We start from the raw sequence: 8,632 nt of genomic DNA on the forward strand, positions 1-8,632 counted from the left end.
GTTATGTCCCACATCGGTATGTGCTTGGTGTGGGCAAATTATGGTGAATCTGGAATTTCTAAACATAGGAGCACTACTAAAAAGAAAGATGAGAAAAGTTAATTAAGTAGAATTGATCCCTAGTCCTTTAGATAAATAAGTAACTCAACGTTCAACTAAGTGTACCATTTACACTACTAAAAAAAAGGGCGTTTTCGACCAAAAAATTTCGACCACATTTTTGGTCGAAAAAAAATCGATCACGCGCGGTCGAAAAAATCAAGAATTTAATTTTTATTTTATTTTCAGTAGAATTTCGACCACACGGGGTCGATTTTTTAAAATGAAAATATAATTTCGACCACGTGTGGTCGAAATTAAATTTTGTATAAATAATAAATGGGAAACGTTTAAATTAAAAATTAAAAAAATAAAAAAAACCAATTTTTGGACCACATTTATACGACCACATGTACATCTGCTGGCTGGTCTTTACTTTTAATTTCATATTGAAGGTTTTTTCTTTCTCTCTCTTTCCTCTCTCCCTCTCCTCTCGCAACCCACCGCCTTCCGACCACCGCCAGTCCACCGTCGGCGGCGCAACCCTTACATTTTCAGGTACGTTTTTTTTTTTTTTTTCAATGTCATGAACACTTACCAATGCATAATAATCTCATGTTATTAGCTACATTACCTTCTATATTTAGTAGATTTGATAACTTTATTTAGTGTTCAATATTTGTTTTAGGGTTTATTTTATGTTATTTTTTTTTTGGATTTTGAGTTGAAATTGAATGTTATTTTTTGGGCTGTTTTGGTCCCCTTTTTTGGGACTATTTTGATTCTTTATTTATGTGCTATTTATTTATTTTGGTTCTTTATTTATGTGCTCTTTATTTATTTTATGTGCTCTTTATTTCTTTTTTTCGCCCAATATTATATTTTTTTGAAGTAATATCAATAGTTTAAGTCCTTAATAAGGCAAGACAGCTTATATGAACCACATAGTGCTAATCATGATCAACCATTATTTTGTTGGTTTACTTTGGTTATGTAGATTTAGACACAATTAATTAGCTCTTCTTTACTAATTGTTTTTTCCCCTTAGTTGGTTATACGTATTCTCCGTCATCTCAGAGTGTCAATGGAAAAAAATAGAAGTATATTTCACATTAGCAAAATTTAAATTGTCATTCTTTTTTGGCGCTTAAGTTGTAATTACAAAGTTTTTGGGCTGTTTTGGTCCATTTTTTTGGGAGTATTTTGGTTCATTTTTTTGGAACTGTTTTGGTTCAGATTTTGGGACTGTTTTTGTTATTTTTTGGGACTGTTTTCGGTCATTTTTTGGACTGTTTTTTGAGACTGTTTTTGGCGGACTGTTTTTTTTTTTGGGACTGTTTCTGGTAATTTTTTTGTACTGTTTTTTCTAGTTGTTAATACATGGGTGGTTATTATGTAGTTATTAATTAAACTTAAAAAGATTTAGGTACTTTATCTATCTAGTTTCCAACTTGCGCATTACAGGTAGGAAAGTTATACTTTGAAATAAAATTTTTTTTACTAATCATATAAATTAAATGTGGTTTAACAAGTTCAAACTTTACCAATTTGTGTAGATGGAATCTCGTAGTTGGATGTACGATAGAACTAATCTCTGTCGATTTGGGTTGAAAGAATGAATTTGTAGCCGGCGTTTATGATTTTATGTTGACTATGCTAAAACACTGAGGATTTTACAATTCATGGTGTGGTTAGGTGTCCTTGTTCTAAATGTGAATGTACGAAATTAAGACCCCGCAGATTGTTAGGCGACATCTAATGGAAAAAGGTTTTAAAAGTAATTATACGGTTTGGACTAGTCATGGAGAAACGCGTAACAATTTGGGTGGATTTCGAACTTTATTGTGGGTGAAAGTAGTAGGATGGTAGAACCCATCTTGTCCGGAATTCTAGAATACACGACATGGTTCGGGATGGTTATAGCATGCATTAGGGCTTTGAATCAAGTGGCCATGTTGAAGAACCTCCCAAATGAAGAGGCCAGCCGTTTGTATAAAAGTTAAAAAAAGCTAGTCGGCCCTTACATGATGGTTCTACCCTCTCAATTATCTCGTCGATGTTAGATTATTGATATCAAAGCAGAATAACAATGTTCCCCCGAGGGAAATGGATTACGTGATTGACTCACGTATGAATGGTTGACCTGACTCTGAGATACCCGATAATTACTATAAGGTAAAGAGATTGGTATCTAAGTTGGGACTCTCGTCGGTGAGAATTGATTCTTTACATGAAAATGGTGCATGTTATACTATAATGATGACGTCGATCTAGAATCTTGTAAGTTTTGTGGTAGTGAACGGTTTAGGGATACACGTAGCGGGAAGAGAGTGGGCATTAAGGCGATGCATTATTTACCTCTAATACCAGGTTAAACGGGTTGTATGCATCTAATAGCTCTTGCTCCTCATATGAGATAGCACGAAGAAAATAGAAGGCCACTGGTGTTATGTGTCATCCATCGGTTAGTGAGGCTTGGAAGCATTTTTTAGAACTATCCGACTTTGTTACGAACCACATAACGTTAGGTTGGGTTTGTTTTGGATTCCTCCGCATTTTCTGTTGCTCCATATTCTTGTTGGCCTCACGTTTACAACACCGTTAATCTTCCCCCGAGAGATGTGTATGACTAGTCCATATATATTCCTTAATTGCATTATTCCTGGCCCGCGTAATCTATAAGTCTTGATTGATGTGTACTTGCAACCTTTGGTTGATGAGCTGAAACAGTAGTGGGTTGAAGGGGTTGAGACATATGACATTCCGCGTAAGCAGAATTTTAATTTGAGGGCCGCTTTAATGTGGACTATTAATGATTTTTTGGGACTGTTTTTGGTCATTTTTTGGACTGTTTTTGGGGGCTATTTTTGTGGACTGTTTTTTTTTTTTTTGGACTATTTTTTTTTGGACCGTTTTTGGTCATTTTATTGTACTGTTTTTTGGCACTGTTTTTGTGGACTTTTTTTTTGGGACTGTTTTTTTTTTTGACAGTTTTTTGCGGACTTTTTGTTGGGACTTTTTTTTAGACTGTTTTTGCGGACAGTTTTTGCGACTTTTTTAATTGTTAATTTTTATTTTTTTGTAGGAGCTCCGGAGAGTCGGGCGGTACCTCAAGATGAGATCTTTAAGATTACTCACACGAGGAAGGAGAAGAACGCTGATGGTACAGACCGATGGGTTGAGCCAAGGGCTGAGCGAACTTGGGTAAGTCGTTAGTTAACAATAATAATATATTTTTTGTACTAAATTAGACTATTAACATTGTATCCTTTAATTTCAGAACGAATTTCAACAACACTTTGGGGAGTTTCGAGCCACTCAGCCAAGTACCACGCAGATGACCGACGAGTTAATACAGCAACAATGGATTGAGAAGGTTGCTCCCCCAACAAGGCATGTGACAGTTTATGGGATGCCTAATCGAGCCTTTCGTCGATACCGTCGGCCCCTTGAAGCGTAGGTGTTACTGATGATGGGACAGTTGATCCTAAGGAGTATGAAGCTATGAAACATCAAGTTGACCTGCTAACAAGAACACTTAATTCCTCAGAGGCCAGGATGTTGGGTATGCAAGCCCAGCTTAATAGCTTACTTAATTCGCGGCCGTTTCCGATTCCCCCGTGTCCTGGGGATGCTCGTAGGTCATAGCCTCCTAGCCAACCCCGACCTTCCCAAGGTAGACGACGTTGGTCACGGGTGACATAAATCATGCTCTTGTCGATGAGTCTAGTGGGGAGGATACGGATCATGTCTCTAACACCGAACATTGACCTTTTTGATTAATGTGCTTTTGGATTCTAATTTTTCTATGTTTAAATGAATATGTATATTATGTTTAAGGGTTTGAATGTAGTTTTAATTTGAACTAGAAGTACTTTTAATTTTAAGATGTTTAAGTGTTTGAACGTAATTTATGATGTTTAAGTGTTTGAATGAACAATGTTTAAGTGTTTGAATGGACAATGTTTAAGTGTTCAAGTGTTTGAACATTGTTTATGGTTGTTGTGTTGAATTGTTGATGAATTGGATGATTGTTTTGGTTGATGAATTTGGTTATTTGAAAATTGGTAGGTGGGATGTCAAAAACAGGTAAATGCTGGAAAAAATATTCCAGATTTTCGACCACATGTGGTCGAAAATAATTTTCCCTTAAATTCGGTAGAATGTGATTGCGACCACGTGTGGTCGAAAATAAAATTTCGACCTACTAATTAGCGACCTACGCGTCCTTTTCGACCTCGTGTGGTCGAAATTTTTGGTCGAAAAGCCCGATTTTTGTTAGTAGTGTTAGTCTTCTTGTAACGTTGAATCCCAGCAGATAATATTATACCAATTTTTAAAAAATATATACTTAAAATACCTAGGTTTACGATAAGACCATGAGTTTGCATGCCCCATTTTTAATATCTAAATTCGCCCCGGGTGTGGGCTTATATAACCTTGAGCTCTCTCACCTTAATAGTTAGTTCTTGAAGTGTGATTCTCCTAAGATTGTTATAGAAACCCACGTCCAAAGGCACATAAAGATTTAAGTACTTCATATCTTTTTCCTACACTATGACTGTATAGAGGAGTATTACCAACAACAATTACTCCTCTATGGCCTATGCTGAAGGATGAGTATAGAAAGCATGGCAGGAGAGACATTAATGATGATTTCAACGAGGAAAGGACAGCAATTGGAAATATTTGAGTAGAATTTCATGGAGAAATTTTATAAATATACAATTTGGTCACTTACATTGCAAAAAAAAAATAGCCCAAAACTTACATTGTAAAGCTTTAACCCATATACATCCATATACAATATTATACCCATATACACCCATATACAATATTATACAATATTGTAACGCATATACCTATATATCCATGTACACGCATATACAATATGATACAATATTCCCATATACTCATATACTACATTATACATCTAGATCTAGGTAATTTCTAATCAGACCTGAGCCACCGCAGGGAGAAGGAGGCCAGATCTGAGCCACCGGAAAATCGTCATCGTCGGAGAAATTATGTTACTCCTTAATCACTGAAACAACAAAATAATAGAAAAACCTTGTGTTTGCGAGCGAAATCTTCAAGCTGAGATCGAAAAGTAGCAAGCTGCTCTTTCATAAGATGTGTTCTCCATTTCGCCCCATTTTCACCTAACAATCGATATTGATCCTTCAATGATGATCGCAAAAACAAAATTGAGATTATTAAACAACAAAAAACATACTAAATTTTTTATTTTTAAAAAGTGAAAATAAGTAAATTTAGGTCACGAATCCTAGCTGTGGCAGCATTCTACAAACCTCCACAATCCTTCGCATCTGATCTCTGCATGCTTTTTTTCCAATGGTGACGACCGCCCGGCGGCCCGGCGTCGTATGGCATGGGGGAGGAGGATGGAGTGAGTGGAGAGATAGAGAGAGAGAGAGGGGAGTGGGTTATTTTTTTGAAAGATTTAGCAAAATGGGCCAATTTTGGTAGCATTGCTACCCTAATTGACACAGGGTGAAATTTTCTCATCAGGTATTCTATATGGGAGAAAACTTTATTCTAGTATTGATCTAAACATTGAGAAATTAGGGACCTTTTGTATATATCAAGGACTATTTCGGTTGTGTATATAATATTAGGGACTAAAACAATCCTAACCCCATACATTAAGGATCATTTTGATCATTTTCTCAAAAGTTTTATGTTGGACATATACGTTTTCTCCCTTTCACAAAAAGTATAATAATTAAAAAAAAAAAAAGTCCCCTGTAAATATCCAAATTCACCTTAATATTCTCACGCTCAAATTGTTACACCCTAGAAAATTTCGGCGTTACTAAAAATTTCGCTGCAGATGCTTAATGTGAGCTCGAGAGGAGCAAATATTACAAGTATAAAGGATGAAATTCTACTATATTATCATGAGGATAGCATGAGTATGATGTTTGAAATTCGTACAATATGATAGGAATGATACGTTAAAAGATATATAGCCCTCGTAACAGTAAGCTGAGGTGGGGCCCATATGATGGGGTTTTTATAAAGGATATATGAAAATTCATATGAACGGTATATGTGAAGTTAAACACAATTCAAGAAGGACCCTTGAGCCAAATCCAAGTGTAAGCCCTCTAAAAAGATGTTTTTAAGTTACGTTTTCGGGTGATCTGACTTCGGGAGGCCATAACCCCATCATTTTTTGGGAACTGGGGAAAACTCCAAATATGAAAGTTGTAGATAATTGAATCAGCTTTCCAACCATATGTCGTGATCCTTCATGAGACAAATGGATAAAAAGTTATGGAAGAGATCCCTTAGAGAGAGAAACAAAGTTTTGATCAAGTTCGAGGTTCCGAATTCCGAGGCTCGTGAAGAGTAAAGTGTAGTACAAGTTGTTGCCGTCTTTTTAAGCTAAAAGTTGAACTTGGGGGATATTGGTTTCGTGGTGGCTGCTCATATAAGGTATTTTTAAAATGTTTATGATGTTCTTATCATGATCATTGATAGATTTGACGGTTAATAGAGAAAATGACGTTAAAGTTTGGTTATAATTTTTGGATATCAAATAAGTTGGGGTCTGTTTTGGTATGATTAAATGGATAGAATTAGTTGGATATTGATATAAAATGATTATTGATATTGTTGTTGATATTGTTGAAAAGTTGGTGTTCTTGAATTTTGGAGAATAAAGTGAATGTAGATATCGTATACAAAGCGTATACTCGGTTGTTTTGGTGTATATCTTTGCGAGTTGATGCTTTGAGTTTAAAGAGGCTTATATGAGATGGTTCTTCATTGTTGTTGGTTGCTGATTGCGTTGTTAAATTGAATTGGAATTAGAGGAAAACGAAGATTTAGGGAAAATCTTTTGCTCGAGCTTAGAGAAGTATATGAACTCTTTCAAGTTGTCTACGGTTTCCTTTACCTTGATTGTATATTGGCGTGTTTGGAAGCATAGGTTAAGCTAATCACGTAAGCAACAAGGTATGTAAGGCAAACCTTTCTTCCTTTGGCATGATTCTTGTGCTATTCGTTCTATATGTACTCCATTCTTAGACGAGTAAGGTCTAAATGTTTCTTGTGATGGCTTGTTGATATTGTACTCCTGATACGTTCCAAAGGAATACCCATAAGGTGCCAAGTTGAGTTGTATATGGTTTTACTAATGATTTCGAGGAAATTAGTTTATACTAAAGGAAACATAAAGTTTGATTTTCAAAACCACTCCAAGGGGGGCGAGATTTTACTACTTTATTTCATGTACGATTTATGTTTACATTCCATATTATCATCCCTTTGTATTGATATGATCATTTTTTCTTTGGGTAGGGCAATAAGATGAAATGGTGGAATATAAAAGTAAGAATTTCATAACAATTTTACCCTCAAACCTAAAGATGTCCTCCTAAGTCTAGTGAGATACAAATTAGATAACTTCGTATAAAGACTAAGGCTAATAGGGATTGTGATGAATTGATTAGTGACTTATGATATGAATTGAAATTGATATTTGTTGATTGAGTTTGTGTTGATATGATAGTGATATTAAGCCGGAAGCGGCTGCCTGAAGAACCTCATTATTAAGCGAAGCGGTTGCCCAAAGAGCCATCGTATCATTATTATGCGGAAGCGGCCGTCCGAAGGGACTATAGGGACGGCTGTCCGAAGGGACCATTGTAACATGTCGGAAGCGGCATGTGTGTTGGATTGCATTATTTAGGTTTTGAGACTTCGTGTGCACATTTATGTTTCTTCCCGGCGAAAGGCTATTGAGTTAGATTGTGATTTCTTCTCTCCTAAATCAAATTATGATTATGATTTGTTACCACTTTTACGTACTCGGTACATTGTCCGTCCGTCCTTTTTGCTTGGGGACGCCGTACTCATGCCCGCACCCATTGTTTGGCGTTAAGTGTATAGCTAAGAATGCTTGGACGTTTTTGGAAAGTTCCACCTCATTTCTTTGAGTCATGTATAGATATGCGTGATTATGGGTATGTCGGCCCTGTGGACTGCGCCAATGTTCGGTTCCCTTTAGAGACTTATATAAGGTGTCTGTGGTATATTTGTCGAGATGTCGACAAAGTGATGTCGGTCAGTCCTTTGTGGATTTTAAAGAGAGTATGTATTTTAGATGATTTCAATTGGTTTAAAGTATTTATTTGATTGAAAGTTTTCATAATCGTTATAAAGATAATGATTTCTATTTAGAAAAGTTTCATGTTTTTAAAAGTTTTTGAAATGACGAGGTTTTGATAGAGCGAATGTCTGGGGTTCGCTCGACTCGAATTCTGCCCTACCATTGTTAGGGTGTGACACAAATTCTTCAAGAATTCAGTTAATACAATTTTTCATAAAAACTGCAAGAAGAAATGAGTGTTCAGGAATTGCGAGAACAACAATCAATAATTCCCTTTGATATAAAGAACATTAGAAGGAACGGAAGAAGATAAACATGTAATCATAAAATTACTAAGAAAATTGAGTACAAAACTTAAGAAACTCAAGATTACACATCAATAAATATGATTGAATCTAAAAATTTTGACATTGCTCACTTGATATCACAAGTGTCTCCTCAAATCTATAGCCT

The sequence above is a fragment of the Lycium ferocissimum genome, chromosome 1, assembly GCF_029784015.1.
Source record: "Lycium ferocissimum isolate CSIRO_LF1 chromosome 1, AGI_CSIRO_Lferr_CH_V1, whole genome shotgun sequence".
NCBI lineage: Eukaryota > Viridiplantae > Streptophyta > Magnoliopsida > Solanales > Solanaceae > Lycium > Lycium ferocissimum.